This window comes from Pantherophis guttatus, chromosome 3 (assembly GCF_059756535.1).
Source record: "Pantherophis guttatus breed Tessera chromosome 3, ASM5975653v1, whole genome shotgun sequence".
NCBI classification, from domain to species: domain Eukaryota; kingdom Metazoa; phylum Chordata; class Lepidosauria; order Squamata; family Colubridae; genus Pantherophis; species Pantherophis guttatus.
The window spans coordinates 20,150,125-20,165,610 of record NC_142065.1 but is presented as its reverse complement, the minus strand read 5'-3'; the positions used below and the strand labels follow the sequence as shown (position 1 = coordinate 20,165,610).

The window sequence follows — 15,486 nt, the reverse complement described above, 5'->3', positions numbered from 1 at the left end:
TGCATTGTTGTTTTTATCATTTCTAATTTCAGGACCGATGCCTTAATTCCCAAGCCCGCTCTGAACTCACCTCTGCATGATGCACCACTTCTGACATTGAACTTCCAACCACCTGGACAGAGAAGACTGCCAAAAGAATAATAATAATAATAATAATAATAAAAAATCTCCAGCTATTCTTCTTCATCCTCACTAACAATTTGGTAATGAAGTATTGATTTCCACTCCCCTGCTTATGGACGATATTAGATTTTCATTGATAAACTGCGCCAAGGCTGTCTGAACTCCACTGTCCCTTTTTGCTGTCAGTAAAACAAAGTACCGCTGAAGTAGGATAATGACTGAAAACATTGATGTACTTATTTTGTCAATTTGTAACACTCAACGGGGGGAAGAAAAAAAAAAGGAGTACAATTCTTCATAGTTTAATGTCGAGGCATGTTCCACAAGATGCAGTCACACTAGAAGCTTTGCTTTTCATGGTAATGTCCATTTCCTATTTATAACTCCTTTGGGATAGTTTGTTTAAAGGAAATGTTTCAACTCAGTGCAGCTATTACCCACACCTGGGCTGCCCAATCCAGTCATTGCACCAGGGATCAATACATCACCGTAAGTAGAAGAATTATGAAGTTAAAACAGATTCTGAGCCAAAAAAAAAAACAAACCCTCGGAACAGCGTTAATCTTCCCAGCAAGTTGTTCAAGATAGTTATATGGTTAACCATGTTGCTGCCAAAGATTTGTTGAAAAAAAAAAACACGGATTTCTGGTTTTGTTTTTGTTTTTTTGCATCTATAATTCATGTTGTCTTTCTTCTCTCTCTTGTTAACGATTATTATTTAAAATCTCCACTGTTCTGTTTTCTCAAGATGTATGCAATGGAGTGGATTTTTTTCAACAAGCCAGCAAAGATTGTGTGTGTTCAGTGCTAAAAACAGTGAACTGTGGTACAGTCATCTCTTGCCTATATTATTGAGAATATTTTTGTAGACTACTTTCCCTGGCCCGGTGATTTTCCGATGGGTTTGGAATAGAAATTCCAGATACAATATATCAAAAAAGGGGGGCAGATTGGAGATTCCCACCCCCCAGATTTTCTGTAATATAACAAAAACTCCATTTACCCGGGGGTGGAAGGAGATGGGGATGGATAACAATGCACTTCCTGATATCTTTGTGCAACCAACATTATGATGTGCATGGCATTATTGTTGCTTCTTTAGATAGCTATGATCAGAAACATTGCCTTTTGGTATCTTTTCAAAATTCCTGCTTAAGTTCAAAAGACTCTCTTATTGCCTAGGAAAAGGGGAGAAATGTTTTGTTTTTAAAATGGTCCCTCTCAACTTTTCTTTTCCATTAAAACTTTGGAGGTCCTGATTTTAATTTGTGGAATATTCACGTTAATAATGAGATCTAATTAAGACATCCATTAAAAGCCCGTTAAAGTTAATTTAACGTAAAAATTCCAATAGAACCATATTAGATTTTCTCCATTAAATTAACGTTATGGATTTTTAACGGATGTCTTAATTATGTGTTATTATTAACAGGAATACTGTATTACACAGATTAAAATCAGGTTCTAAGTCAACTCAGAAAACCTTCCAAGACATTTTCATGGAGCAAATTCTACAACACATTTTTGGGTAGGGGTTAAATAGAGGCATAACCTTCTATTTCCCACATTGTCATTTCCAGTATAATAATGCCACCCCCTATGAGAAAACATGCTTGTGCATAAGGACAAAGCAGAAATAAGACCGAATAAGGGCAATTTTTGCTCTTCAAAAGACAGGTGAATTGTGTCTGTAACCAAAGCCTACACGTAAAAATACATGGGAAGGAAGACAGAATCATTAGAAGAATAAATACTGTAAAAGACAACATCTGAAATGAAAGGTAAAGCTAGTCATACGTAAACAAAATAGTTCACATCACATTTTGTGTCGCCGTCAGTTTTCAAGAACAGGTTTTTTTAAAAAAGAAAGCTTCTCCATTGGAACTGAGAAATTCTGACAAGTTCCCTAAATTCAACAATCGGGGGAGGGGGTGAAGAGGGGAAAATCCCCTCCTTATTTACCTCCTAGGGAAAGATTCTGCCCTTATGCCGCATATAATAGCAAATTGCTTTTTTTTTATGGCATGCATAACCGAGATGAGGGAAAAAAATATGGCGCTTGAGGGAAGGAGGGAAAAAGGTAAATGAAGTTCCAGGAATGTCATTCTGAAGTAATGAGGCATGGACAGAAAATATACCCCTCACATCATCGGATTGAGATGGCAGTCGAAATAGCTTCATTGAAGTGTCAGCACTCATCCATCAATCAATCATCCACAAGGAAAAAATAGCGACAACACAACCGAGTAGCTTTTATGGGATTTACTCATGAGCATAGGGAATAGCGGCTCGAATGTAGTCCTGACATGAAAGCAAGGTGCTGATATTATTTTTTTATGATAGGAGGATCATAAAGTGAATTGAGAACAGTGAGGTCTGTCTTTGCTTAACCTACTCAACTGGAAACGAACGGAGCTCAACTGGAAACGAACGGAGCCTTCGGATGGGTTAAGATGGAAGCAATTCACGTGCTGCGCCAGGCCACTGTCTGTGGATGGCGAGATGCTGTTACAGACAAACTGATGCATTTAGTGTGGATTTCCTCTGAAGCCATTCAGTTGCACAGAGCCAAGTTGGGGATAATTCAATGATGTCCTGAAGAAACATGTGGGGGCTTTGCTGTGTGTATTAGGATGAGGTGGGAAGCTATCGAAGTTATTTTGGGGTTTAGGGGACATAAAATGTCCATACCCCCCCCCCAAAAAAAGATCTACTCATTGCCTTTCTAACAATTGCCATAGCTTGATGCAATGCAGAATGAAGGCTCTGTTTAATGGGAAGCACTTCTGTGTGGATAACGTTGTAATTGATAGGAGTTGAAAATGACATTGACATAGAACAAGGCGGTTTTGTGCAAAGATGGGAGGATCTTCTGAGTAAAATATTGCCTCTGCCTTAAGATTGCAAGGTGTTTCCAGGTAAATCTGCTTTTTTTGGGTGGGGCTTCAGTCTCCATAGGTAAAAAATGGGAGGAATAATAGCAATCATTACCATTTGCCTTGCACTTTGGTTTTTGAGTTACAGCCAAATAATGAACATTAAGATTTTCAGAATCTTGATATACAGGTAATCTTTGACTTACGACCTCAACTGAGCCCAACATTTCTGTTGCTAAGTGAGACAGTTGCCAAGTGAATTTTGCCCCGTTTTACATCCTTTCTTGCCACCGTTGTTAAGTGAATCATTGCAGTTGTAAAGTTAATTACACGGTTGTTAAGTGAATCTGGCTTCCCGATTGACTTGGCTTGTCAGAAGGTCGCAAAAGGTGATCACATGACCCTGGGATGCTGCAAATATGAGTTAGTTACCAAGCATTTGAATTTTAATTGCATGACCGCAGGGATGCTACAAAGGTCGTAAGCATGAAAAATGTCCAGAAGTCACTTTTTTTCAGTGCCATTGTAAATTCAAACAGTTACTAAATGAACTGTTGTAAGTCGAGGATTACCTGTACCATCTCACTATTAAGTATGGTTTATTATTAACATGCAGTTTTGCAGATCCTGCCCGATCCACACATGAGATTGACTAGTGGTCTCCCTTCCTAGTTCAGACATGCTTACCTTGCTAGGCTTCAGAGCAAGACAAGGCTGGCCAATTGCTGCCCCAGTTGAGCCTCATGTCGATGACCTGCATGCCAAGATAACTTTCTGCAGTTATTTCCTAAGATAGAGAAAGGAGTGGGATAAGGTTGCAGCCTCTCCCCTTCCTTACTCAACTTTATGTCGAAATAATCATGAGGAAGCTAGATCTTAAAGAATAAAAAATTGAGGTAAAGATTGCAGAAAGAAACATCAACGATCAGCAGAATTATGGATGCATTTTATAATTTGACTTGAGAACATTTGCACAGGTAGGAGACTTCCTCTTAAACAGATTGGCTTCAGGAAGAAACCAACGAGTGCATCTCTTTTTCTGTCTGACTAATGGAGAATGCTACTGACCTTCAAGAGGCCTCCTTGGTTGCTGTCATTGGGTCTGCATCTGTCTGGGGCTAAAAGGTGGAAATAAATCAATGCAATCCAATGCAAAATTATCCGAAACCAGTGGGGTTCTTTAAAACTTCTGCAGACTTGGGGAGATATGGTAGGTATATATTGCAAAATCTTTCAGGAGACAGGAAAGTCTCAGAAGACGCTTTAGAGCAGAGCTGTCAAACTCCCGGCCCACAGGCCAGATGCGTCACACACTGGCCACACCCACACCCAGTTTAGTAAAGGGGGGGAAGTCCCGATATGTCACATGATGCTGCTGTGACGACGTGAGTTTGACACCCCTGCTTTAGAGCCTCCATGTGAGATTCAGGATCCCCATTCAACTAGGGCTGGTGAGCTATGACCGTGTTCCTTCCATATACTGCATTCATCCTTGGTATTGTACACTAAGATTTTAATTAGACATAGCCCCTGTCTAGTGCAGTCCAACATTGGCAGAGCTGAGAACATCAGTTTTTATTCTAAATAAACATTCAGCTTCTAGATCTGCTGGTTGCAGAAGGTATTAGAGCAATGCCTACTAATGGTTTAGGCATAATTAAAACCCATCTTATTTCTCAGAATGGGATAAAGGTAATGTACCATTGACTGCAAAACCTCTTTCCTACCCTTTGGAAATAAGGAGTAGTAGTAATGGAGTGGATTATATTTGGAGTGAATCCAGCAGGCTCTGACAGGTTCTGGAGAACCGGTAGCAGAAATTTTGAGTAGTTCGGAGAACCGGCAAATATCACCTCTGGCTGGCCCCAGAGTGGGGAGGGAATGGGGATTTTGCAGTATCCTTCCCATGCCACGCCCACCAAGCCATGCCCACCAAGCCACACCACGCCCACCAAGCCATGCCCACAGAACCGGTAGTAAAAAAAATTGAATTCCACCACTGGAGTGAACCTTTTTTGAGGAGCAAACAGGTCCAGATACAATTAACTATAAGACTACACCTTTTCACTCAGTCTGAAAACGGGCCATAGATGTTGGGTATTTTGGGTAGAACAGAACAGATACACCAAAATAATGCAGCAGACTTTTCATCTCAAAAGGACACCAGGCCAATCACAAGGCTAATTCTTGATAGGTTTATCCAACGATATGGGTATTCATCTTCAGGAAGATGACCAAAGAAACCTGCTGGCCCTCCCAATCCCCCGGCCTGGGCTCCATCTCTCAAAATGAATTTTTTTTAAAGGCTGCCCACAGATCACGAATCTTTATGCAAGACTATAAAGAATTTTCAACTTAGATCTTTTTCCTTACATTGTTCTCATTTTTGGATTATACAATACGCTTAAACTCAAATATTTACTCCCTCTCACAGATTTCTATTCTTTCTTGTAACAAACCTGGTTGAACCGATAGTTTATCTGTCATATAAATCAGGTAATACGAGGGGAAAATCACTGCATCGTTCTCAGCCGCCTCTGCTCAATATTATCATCCTCACTTTTATTCTTATCAGAGAACCTCAAAACATTAATTAAAAAAAAACAGTGATCAAACAGCTGAATATTTATGATTTGCATCCCTACTTATTAGTAAGTGGCATATTGATACACTATATATCCAAGCTGTTTACTCTTTCATGCAGCAATAAAATAGAAAGCCTTGTCACCAGCATCTACAGTTTGGGAAGATTTACTCAGAAACATGAGATTTTTTTTTTTATCATTATCCTGATCAGCATGTAAAATAAAAAAGGTGGGAAAGTGAAGATTTAGATTATGCCTTTTCCTTTCATCACACATTTTTTGCATGCCCACATTGGTGGGGGAAAAAAATGTGCTGCAAATAACTTGCATCTCAGAGTATTTCCTAATTACTTGTAGTGCGTAATACCATGACCAGCTGCTCTACATAGCCAGCATTGGCTCATCTACATGACTTTATAGCTTCATTTCCATCACTTGGGGGGGGAGGGGGAAAGTGTTAAATAAATTGGAGCCTAGACAGATGTAACCTCTTTAAAGCAGTCTAGTCAATTTGTAAATATTCTCACTGCCGTTTTGTTCCGAAAAGCAAATAAATAAATAAAAAGAAAGAAAGAAGAAATGCTGGGGCTTCAAATATGCAAGAAATGCTGATTCTGGATGGTGCTTTTTTTTTTTTTTTTTTTTTTGACAAGGACTACTTACATGAAAACAAATCCATTACTCCTCCTGGAGGCTGCCTGTTTGGGAATTTTTGGAGGAGTGAATTTTAAATAAACGGAAGCCCTGAATATATATGCTATCAGTGATCATACAAAGGGCACTTTTTATAAAACTTCAGATACAGAGCCTGCTAAAATAGAGATCATTTAGTAAAGCTAGTGAATTGATATGACTTCATTCTTGCTGTACTCCTGGAGAACATTTTTAATGGGCTGAAGTAAAGTTCATCAAACACATGGATACAGCTGAGGGTATTGTCTCTTTGGTCATTGTTATGGTTGGTTGCACAGTCAGTCAGATATTTGGACTGGGTGTGGCATTTTTATCCAGCGATTGAGTCCTTTTCAATGACCTGGGGACAGGCAACTGTGGTTTGATGATATTAGAGGTATGGATGCCGCAGGATGTAAGCTGTTCCAAGTAAAGCTGCCTTTTGCAATTGACTGATAAGTGATTTTGTCAATGCTGATGGTGTTCAAGTGATACTCCAAATGTTTTGGAATTGGACCAAGGCACAAAACTCTATTGGTACTATTTTTGCTTTGCTTTGACACAGACGTTTTATTCCTATTTGCAGGAATTTGTATTTTGTGATCTTCTCCAAATCTTTCTCTCTCTTTTTTTTTTTTCTGCTGTCTCCAGATAATGCCATGCCCACTATCCAGGCTTTTCATTCTTATTTTTCCTTTCCTGTTTCTAAAGCTACAAACAGTCCAGAGCAATCCACAAACAATTAATTACCAGCATCGGTAATCAAATCACCTCTCCTAAAACAATGTAGACTGAAGAATTAAAATGAAGCTAAATTTTAAATGATCATCTGAAAAACAGTTTAACTCTGCAGTTGCCTGGGTATATAACCTCAGAATGTTTAATTTCCTATATTGTATAGTGTTAAACATACACATTGTTATTACAAAATATACAAAATTCTGAATAATATGACAGTACCTTCGTTATTTGAAAAGTATGTTCAACATTAACTCATTTTCTTTTCTATGAAATGTAAAGAGATTAAAAGTCATTCTGAAAATCAATGTTACATATTAATCTCTCCCTATAACCATTTACACTGGCTATAGAACACTGTTAGTCAAAGATGTTCGCAGCAATATAAATGAAAGATTATCTTTTTTTATTATTATGTAGCAATAAATAAAGCACCATATGTACTAGGATATAAATACACTTAGCAGAATTAGATTTTTACAGCAAATGTAAATTTCACCTTCCTACACAAATGGGTAAACAAATTCCATCAACAAGAAAAATGTACACATAAGTAATAATGGTAATAATAGTAGTTACTTTACATATTGGGTGCAATCCCAAAACATCTGGAGAACCACTTGAACATCACTGGCATTTATAAAATCACCACCAGTCAATTGCAAAAGGCAGCTTTACTTGGAACAGCTTACATCCTGCGACAATATCTTTAACACTATCAAACAGTGTCTGCCTATCCTAGGTCTTCAGAAGCATAAAAATGCCAAATCCAGTCAAAACATCTGACTGACTGTATGATGAACCATAATAAATATAAATACATATTTAACACTTATCTCTTTAGAACAGAAGTATAAAAATACATGTGATTCATTGCCATAAGGATATTGTAATATTCTGATACAAGCTATAGAAAATTTGCATTTCAGCATATAAATACAGTAAACATTTTTCAAATTCCAACCTCTCCTGCCATTATTTTTTTTTCTTTGACCTCTTACTATTTCAGATACTGAAAACCTTCATTATCTGAAATAGTAAGTAAGTAAATAGCAGACAGGAGAAGAACGATATTGTTTTTCTCTGACGTCAGAACTAACTGTAATGAAAAACATGGAGAAATGTTTAAATGTTTTTCAATTCTAGGTTGTTGGGGTTTTTTTTAGATTTAAAGAAGTCTTCCAAGGCTATGATAAAAGTCTGCATATTTGAAAATCTCAGTGTGGAATTGCAGATTTTGGCTCTAAATCAGAAGTTGGCAACTTCTGTTGGATTACTCAAGAGAAACCTCATCCGATGGCTGGTAAACATGACAAAACCCTATTGAGAGGTCATATAAGAAGTCTGACATCATGCAACATCCCATTAAAATCTTAAGAAATTTTGTAAGCGTCTCCCAAGATATCACAAATGATTTGGCTATCTTGCATGAGATCTCACAGAATCCACCTGAAACCTTTTGAGCTTGTATTTTTATTGCTGTTTTGGCCTTGTCCATTGCAGATTATCAACTCCTTGATCTCCAGGTTCAATTTTCATAGGAGAAAGCACCTTTGGGTGTTGATATAAAATATTTTAGTTCAGACCAGGCAACAATAGTAAGATTGAAATACAGGATCTCCTGATTCTTAATGTTTGTTCTAGTTGTTATATCATAGGTAAAGGTAAAGGTTCCCCTCGCACATATGTGCTAGTCGTTCCCGACTCTAGGGGGCGGTGCTCATCTCCATTTCAAAGCCGAAGAGCCAGCGCTGTCCAAAGACATCTCCGTGGTATGTACTGGCATGACTAAATGCCAAAGGCACATGGAACACTGTTACCTTCCCACCAAAGGAGGTCCTATTTTTCTACTTGCATTTTTTACGTGCTTTCGAACTGCTAGGTTGGCAGAAGCTGGGACAAGTAACGGGAGCTCACCTTGTTATGCAGCACTAGGGATTCGAACCACTGAACTGCCGACCTTTCGATTGAGAAGCTCAGCATCTTAGCTACTGAGCCACCACATCCCTCTTGTTATATCAAAGCTGTGGTGATATATTGGATGTAAAGGAAACTCTGAAAAGATGAATAGGTTCCTGTTTTCTGTACTATAGAAGAAGACCCAGAATCTATATTTCTACTCACAGTCTTGCAGAAACACCAAGCCACTACTTTGGAATTACAGTTAAATATTAATTTCTTAAATTGGAGAGAGAAATGGGATGGACATCTGAAAATTATATGTACTTGGTGGCTTGATTTAAAAGCCATCTCCATCTCTCTTTATACTCAAGAAAATCTATAGGTCATTTTGCCATGTTATGTTTGTTTTTCTTTCTCCATGAAGCTCTATCCTGTTTTTTGGTTCCCTCAAAAAAAAAATGTGATTGGTAAATGACGTGATCCCTAAATGAAACAGGAATGACAGAATACAATGGTACTTCATCCCAGTCATGTTATTGGGTTATAATCTATAACTGTAGAAACCACATTTTATTCAGTAAATTCCTTTCTTTCATGCATTTCTTGCCTTTTAATTGCTGGAATTGGGGCAACTGAATGGAGCTGAGCATTTACTGGCCGGATGCCTTTTCTGACGCCTATCGACCATTCATATTCTGGAAAGTTTTGACTTGTGAGAAAAGTGTGGCATGTATCTCCAAAAAAAAAAAAAAAATGGGAGTCATTCTCATTTAATAAAATAATTATGAACAGATCTTGCAGGAGAATTAAAAATAAGAAATCTAAGGCAGAGGCCAGTGTTTTTAGTCTCAGGAGCTTTTAGAATGTGAGGACTTCACCTCCCAAAATTCCCCAGCCAGCCTCGGGAAGTTGAAGGCCACACACCTTAAGGTTACTAAGATTTAAAAACTCTGCCACAAAGGCTCACCTTGAGAGAGACAACCCACATTTCCAGTTGGTGAAATAAGATGCATGCTAGTCTTAGGTTTGTTCCAACTTGAATTCTTAATTGTACAAAAGAGAGATGACAGACCAAAACAAAGATTTTTAGAACATTGCAATAGCAGACTTTGCCTAAATAAAAGACAAATGTTAACATCTAAGAGGAGTTCCATCACTGGAGGCTTTTAAAAAGAGAGTGGACAGCCATTTGTCTAAAATGGTATAGGGTCTCCTGATTGAGGAGAGGATTGGACTAGAAGACCTTCAAGGTCCCTTCCAACTCTGCTGTTCTGTTCTGTTCTGTTCTGTTCTGTTCTGTTAAACCCACAAAAACCCTTCTCCCTCAGTTACTCAGTCTTCACATATTGGTAATTGTCTTGCTAGGACAAAGATATATTCAAATATTTCCCTTGCTAGGTGATCCACATTACAAGCCGGGAGTGAGTTACAAATTGATGGATTCCCCATATTGTTATAAATGCATTTATACAAAGTATATGTCCAAAGTCTTAACTTGTGCTTGAGCCAAATCCAAATTTTGAAGGTCTTTTCAATGTTATAGCAGGATCCCTGCAAATTTTGGGATTTTTCCTTTGGAACAAAAACTTCCTTATAAGAATGGATTCCTCTCCTTTTTTCTTCTGAAAAAGAAACAAGAGACAAACCCTGATTTTTTTTTTTTTTTTTGTATATTTCTATGTTCTTGCATCTACTACAGTACACGAGATACAGCCTCTCTCAAGCAAGTGCTCACTTCAAATTGGAACTTCTAGGAATTCACAAGCAACAAATCTGCAAGACACTAAAATGGGAAAAGCTGTCACAGTTGCTAAAACACTGAGGTCTAAAAATCTCTTTAGAGAAGAGATGCAAACTCCAAGACTATTTATGACTGACTCCAAAAGTCTTGGGTGTGGATCCCAGAGTTCTTAAGGATTGTTTCCAAACTATAATTTTAATTGTGATAGAAAAATGAAATTACTACATGGGAGTGGAGAGGAGAGGAATCATATTAATAAGGCTTATTCGAAGAGTCAGTTCAGAGAGACTCAATTCGATTTCCCATTCAAATTGGGTTTGCAAATCAAAGCAACAAATGAACTATTGAATCAAATGTAATCCCTTCAGATCAATGTTATTCTACCTGGACCATTCTGGACTTGTTTTGCAGATATTAGCATTTGAATTAAAGGCGCTCAAATTGATGCAGTTCAGACATCCAAATGGGACTGATTTTCCTAATAAAACTGGCTCCGAGTTGGGTTGCATAATCCTAACATTTAAATGTAATTAAATATGGATAGATGAAATGAACGCTGATTTAAACTTTGTTGGGTCCTCATCCAATTTTCTTTGGGAGTGTGGAAAAAACAGTTATGCATCCCTGTTTCAGAGTGTAGGATTTTATTCTATATGCTAAATTTTATATGTCAATCTATGCAGAGTTCTTAATTTCTGGGACATGTAGGCAGGACAATAGTATCATTCATGAAATTCTCTTTTTATTTCACCCCTTTTCTATTTGTCTGGAACAATTTGTAAAGCGTACTCCTTGTTTAAAGCAAACAAAGTTTTGCTGGCAAGGCTAGTAAAAATCAACTAAGCTCTTTTCATCTCAGCAAGGTATATTCTAGGATTTTTTTAAAAAAAAGAATGTTCTTCACTGGATCTTTAGTACATTTTCGATGACATCTCAGTGGTGCTTAAAACTAGACTTCAATGAGCAAGATCTCTCAAAGGTCCTTCCACTCCCTCTTTGATCAGGTTTAGGAGCCCTGGACATGCTTTCATTCTCTCTCCCTCTCTCTCCCTCTCTCTCTCGCACATCCACAGATACCTACACGCACCCACACAGACACACATGTCAAATGTCCATTCAGATCAGATCTCCCTCATAAAAATAAAATAGCGATACAAATGAAACCTCCAAGAGTCATTTCTCTCTCTCACACACACACACACACCACAACTCAAAATCATTGCCAATCCATCTGTAAGAATGCTTTGGTGTGTCTGCACTATTTTTGTTATGAGTAGCATGCTGTATATAGATTATATTGCCTGTATATTTGGGGTGGGGGTGGGTGGGGGCAAAGGGTTGGAAGGGGATCTGGGAAAGGGGAGGGGTGTAGGAATAAGGAAAAGCAAGCTGTTTCTGTGCGCTCAGCAGCTTGAACTGGCTGGAGATGGAAGCCTTTGGTGCATTTTTGTACTGTACATATTTGTAAATGATGAACTCCATTGCCATGTTAATGAACACGGATCTTTTGTTCTGCTGGCTGGTCTCTGTTTCCTACGCAAAGAAAACCCTTGATAACAAGAGAGGCCCTTCCCCAGCGCCTCTAGCCCACTATGCCTGCTGAGTCACACGGGTGTCTTTCCTTGCCTCATCAGCTGTTAATTCCACAATGAGAAATTAAAATGGATTTTAAGAGGAAAAGATAGCTTTGCAGGAAACTGCCCAGTTCTGGTGATGATGAAAATGGAGGAAGGGAAAAAAGAAAAAAAAAGCCCTAAATTTTGGTTTGAAGGCATACTTAGCCCTCCTGAGCAATTGGAACATGTACAATTACCCTCTCTGTGTTTTATCTAATAGTGCCTGGGTTTTATTTTATTTTATTTTTCTCTTTAAAGAAAACTGAGAGCAGGGGAGAGAGAAAGTCTCCTCTGAAGAACCATTTGTAATTGTCAAAATTTGAAACATTAGCTTAATTTTGTTTTCATGACCTCACATTTCTCCCTCTTATTTATTTTGTTGCTATTCTAATGGGCCCTGAGGCCACAGCTGACATTGTAGTACTGTTCTTTCACATTAAGGATGTTTTTAAAATTACTAAGATTATTGAGCCAACAGGCTGTTTTAATCAAAACCATGTTTCACTTGGTTTGATGATTATGAATGGTCCTTATAGTTAAAATAAAAGGGAAGAAAATTAAACCACAAGGATGTAATATTTAGGAATATAGCACCACCTACTGATTTTTTTTAAAAAAAGAAAAAAAATCATCACACATTTCTAGCTTTTTCAGAGAAAAAAATATTTCTTCTTTTCGGTACAAAAGGAATCTAAAACGATGCAATCTATAAACTAGCCTAATGGAAGCTGGCAAACTCTAGATTTGTTGGACTACAGTTCCTATCATGAATGGGTAACATGGATGACAGTGATGGGATTTGTAGTACAAAAGAGCCATTGTAATTGGAACACTTCTCTACACTTTCCTCCAGAATAAATCTTAAATTGATTCTGAAATCTCAGTACATAAAATTTCAGGAACCATCATCCTGCCGTGTTGACATAAATGGGCCTAAGTAGTAGTAAATAGCATAAATAAATGGGATTTTTTAAAAAGAAAAGAAACAGTGTTAGATATTTTCATTCAGCAGTTATTGAATACATTCCTTTCCCCCCCCCAAAAAAAGTGGGGGTATCATTTTATTCAATTGCTTTGTCTCTCTATAAAACCAATTGTTAATAAAGGGAATTATTCCAGTTCCCTATTCTGGAGGATAACTTTTTCCTGATAAAAAGAAAACAATGGCTCCTATTAAACAACGTCATCCTATGTAAAAGCTTTACAATTTTAGTAAAGCTGGAGGGAAAGATATTTAGCTGTCTTGTATAAATTTGCAAGGACCTGTGTGTCAAAAATATCAAGATGGTGTCTGGAACAGGGGTGAAGCCCCGCCCCCTTTATGCAACACATGTAAAACTAGGTGGAGCTTCTTGAGGTATTGAGGGTCATATTGACTTTTTTTGCCTCCCACGGATCCAGCTGCCACTGATGCTTCAAACCTTGTTCCACCTCCCATACGCACATGAAAATAAAATTGCCCCGAGTGTCATAGATGTAATTAAAAATGGAATCGCTGAACAAATCAGATGTCTTTAATTGTAGCGTCCTAAAGGCAGAGATAATTCTCATTTAGTCCTGAATGTTCTTTTCCAACAGTAAAAAAAATAATATGTACACACATATATTATATATTTGTTTTTAAATAGAAACATGTCCATTCCTCACTCCGTAGCAGAGAGGGTGGGAGGGAAAAAAAGATAGACCTGTCTGTTTTTCATGGCAGTTATTGGAAAGCAACTGTTCCCATCTAAAATGTTATCATAATTTGCATCAGGCAACCCAACTGCAGACATTAAGGGCTTGGGTGTGTGTTCAATTATCATTTCGCTGGAGGCTGTCCCTCATTTTAATGCATTCCTCATTGAACTACCTTTCTGAAATCTCACTGATACGGGCTTGCCGTAGACATGCTGCACAACATCATTAGCTTTGCAAATAGCTTCATTTCAGTCGAGACAGACTTCAGTTTGGGCCAATTGTATAATGGAAATTTGAAGAAGGAATAATAATTAAAAAAAAAAACAGATGCACTTAAAAACATGAAAAGAATTATTTATATGATAAAAAAATATATTTAGATTTTCAAAGCACAAGACTGAACAGAAGTGCTCTTTTTATGCTTTCTGAAAATGTTAAAAGTCTTTCTACATCAGGCTTAATAAATCTGTAATGACATTTGATGGATTGATTTCTTCCTGTGCCTAGCTCTCTCTGTGTGTGCGCATGTGTGCCTGTGTGTTTCTGCACCCACATTTGTTTCCATTAGAGACTGGGGAAGAAAAAAGAAAAAGAAAATCATCTGACCTGAGAAAGAAAGTCTGGAGTTTATAACTGCTTCTCCAAGAGGCCTAAAATTATTCTCTGGCTTGTTTTATTTTTTTCCCCTTCCATTTCCTAAATGCATGAAGTGACATCAAGCATCAGACAGGTCACGCACAGAGACTGACCTGCACCCTGTCAGAAACACCCAGGTGCCATTTTTCTTGGTCTAAAGATGGCAGTTTAAGTGCCTTTGTAATAAGCATCCCGATTTAATGTCCCATCTTATGGACAGATGACTGTGGATGAATACACAGTGATTGCCCATCAGCTAGAGATCCTGTCCCCAACCTAGTGCCCTCCTAGATTGGAAACTAGAATTGTCCCAGCTCCCTGGCCTCGATGAAAACTTGACCAGCTTGACTGTTGTATGAAGCTTAATCTAACATATTCAGATGAAGTCAAGTTGGAGAAGTTGCATTAGACTAGTGTTTCACAACCTTGGCAATTCTAAGGTTTATGGACTTCAACTCCCAGAAGTCCCCAGACAGCCATGCTTCTGAGAGTTGAGGTCCACACATCTTAAATTTGCAAGTTTGAAAAACACCTGCATTAGAAGAACTGTTATAATAGAAGGGCCTCTTCGAAACAACATGGACACAGGGTGTGGCTCTTTGCCAAAATGCATGACATCAACTTTTATGCCAGCCTTTCTGATGTATGAATTTCAATTCATTGATCTCGGCTTAAACCAATACAGCCAGTGCTGAGAATTCCAGGAGTTGAAGTCCAAGTATTTGGAGGATGTGCAGGTTGATGAAGGTTGGCATTGATGTATCAAGGTTGGGAATGAAATTTCTAACTTGGATTGAAAGATTCCTTGGGGAAAACAACATGGCTGCACTGTCCTAAATGCTCCCTTTAGGTATAGTACACTACAACATTTCACAGATGGAAATAGAACATTCCCATTCTTCTAATTCCATGTTTCT

At 38.0% G+C, this 15,486-nt stretch overlaps 1 protein-coding gene across 1 annotated transcript in view; it reads left to right on the top strand.

Annotated features, from left to right (window-relative positions):
• The window catches only part of TSHZ2 (teashirt zinc finger homeobox 2), a 449,616-nt gene extending 435,201 nt beyond the window's left edge, over positions 1-14,415 (top strand). Inside the window, exon 3 of the mRNA XM_034433026.3 lies at positions 33-14,415. The gene's annotated coding sequence lies outside the window, so the exon portion shown is untranslated. The remainder of the gene's footprint in view (positions 1-32) is intronic.
• Positions 14,416-15,486: the final 1,071 nt, after the last annotated feature.